Source organism: Bactrocera neohumeralis, chromosome 6 (genome assembly GCF_024586455.1).
Source record: "Bactrocera neohumeralis isolate Rockhampton chromosome 6, APGP_CSIRO_Bneo_wtdbg2-racon-allhic-juicebox.fasta_v2, whole genome shotgun sequence".
Lineage (NCBI taxonomy): Eukaryota > Metazoa > Arthropoda > Insecta > Diptera > Tephritidae > Bactrocera > Bactrocera neohumeralis.
In genome coordinates, this window is record NC_065923.1 from 51028248 (window position 1) to 51030600 (window position 2353).

At 35.1% G+C, this 2353-nt stretch overlaps 1 pseudogene; it reads left to right on the forward strand.

Moving 5' to 3' along the window:
* Positions 1 to 942: 942 nt before the first annotated feature.
* On the forward strand, positions 943 to 1609 carry LOC126762017 (tigger transposable element-derived protein 1-like; annotated as a pseudogene).
* Positions 1610 to 2353: the final 744 nt, after the last annotated feature.

Genomic DNA, 2353 nt, shown 5'->3' on the forward strand with positions numbered 1-2353 from the left:
CTAAATTTCCATCCCAACACACACGCCATAAACTTATTAGACAACAGTGAAGACACACGACGACGTCAAAAACTGCATCCTCTAGACCTGCCCTTTAGATCGTAAGAACTAATTAAGTAGTTAATGCAAAAATAATCATACGATACATTTACTGATCACCCTTACTTTAAGGCCAAATTGCACTTAATGCATCAATGTGAATTATATCAGTCAATTACATTTACTTATTGTTTCACGACAGATTGTAAATAAAGATATGCAATATAAAAAAAAAATAAAGCATTTCGGTTGTTAATAAAGCATTGCTTTTCGGAGGAAAATACTGTTGAATTTGGGCTCAGGGAAATCCACCGTTGAAAAGATATTTGCCAAGCTGGAAACAGGCGAATTGAGCACCGAGGACAAAGATGCTCTAAAGATTCGAAAGCAATGTGCAAAGTGGGTGCCTCGCAAGTTCATAATCCAATAAATACAACGAATAAATGATTCTGAGAAGTACACTCAGTCCTTTTTTTACGCGATCTCTTTTTACGCTATTTCACTTTAACGCGGTTATTTTTGCAGCGCAAATTCCTGTTTTTACGCGAATTGCTCAGTTTAACGCGATTGCTTTTTTTCGTTTTTTGCTTGTTTACATATTTTTACGCGTAATAATTTTTGAATATGTCGGCGCACTCAGGCCGCGAGCACTAAAGGGTAAAGATCTAAAACATTTACGTGTTCACTGGATGGCCAATAAAAAAGCCTGGGTAATTGAAAATATATTCCAAGAATATATTCCAGAAATGCTTTGTACCAAAAGTTAAAAGTTATTTGGAAAAGAAGAAACAGCCCTTTAAAGCTCTTTTAATAATTGACAATGCACCAGGCCATCCGTTGATTGAACGTCCTAATGTAAATATCATTTTCCTCCCACCGAATACTACATCAATTATCCAACCGATGGATCAAGGTATTATTGCGACTTTTTAAATGTACTACCTCAAAAAAACTTTTCAGTTCATTATGGAAAAACTGGAGGAAAATCCTGAATTGGACTTCACCGATCCTTGGAAAAATTTTTCTATCAAGTATTGCATCTTGTACGCGTCAAAAGCAATTTCTGAAATAAGGCAACATACGTTAAACGCATGCTGGAAATCTGTTTGGCCAGAATGTGTTAAAAGTGGTATGTCCGTAACAAGCCATTCAACTAATTATTCAGATATCATTGATTTAGCACGTTCCGCGGGAGGAGAAATTCTTGCAGATATGACGAGATAAGATATTGACGAGATTCTTCTAGACCGAGAGCTCGGTAATGACGATTTGATTGAAATAGCTACGGATGTAATCCATTCGGAAAATGGCAGCGACACCGAGATAGACGAGCATCCGATTAAAGCAGAGACGATTAAGCAAGGTCTTAAACTTACAGCAGAATTGGAAAATTATTTTGTAGCAAATGATACTGCAAACTCAGTCGGGGATGCTAAGTCAATCAGAACATCAATCCATAGTTCTTACTATTGATTCTGATACAAATTCTAGTGATATCAGTGCCGGCCATTAAAATAAGCGGCTAAGAATAATTTCCACTACGGATAATGACAGTGATTAAACAGCATTCAACGGTTTTTTCAATAAATCTATGTACCTATTTTCTATTTTATTCTCTTTTATATATGGTTTTGTTTGTATTTTATTTTGATATGAATGAATAAATCATAAATCTGAAATTTAGGCTTTCTTGCTTATTGTTTTTGAATATTTTTGTATATTTTTGTTATACGCGATATTTATATTCAGGACAATTCGTCAGTTAATATTAGGCTTAACCATTTTGCGATGGTAGCGGGAACCAATAATCGTAAAAAGGACAGTGTGGTTGTTACTGCGCGGTTTGTACGGATGATCAAAATCAAGCAGAAGATAGATGCCAGGATTGCCATATTGCATATATAAATGATCAGGATGACGAGGAAAGTTTAAATCTGATTACAGCCTGTCTTGCCTGTACCAATCCGTCTATCCATCCAAATTTAGTCATCTAGTCAAATTTATGATATGTGATCTACGCCATTAAGCTAAAACCTATAAAAAATTACCATAACTAAAGCACTAAAATAAGAGATAAAAGTAAAAGGGTGTGGCCCCACCTTTAATGTATACATCTTAAGCCACTAAAGCTACAACAACAAAATTTGTTCAGCGAAAATATTATGAAAACTCTTTCAAATAAATTCTTAACGTGGATGGAAATCGGAAGATAACTCCACGCTACATAGGGGATTTGCTACCTGTTCAGAACTACCCAAGAAGCATAATAATTCAATAACTAATTACATGAAGACATTAAATTTTACACTCCGGT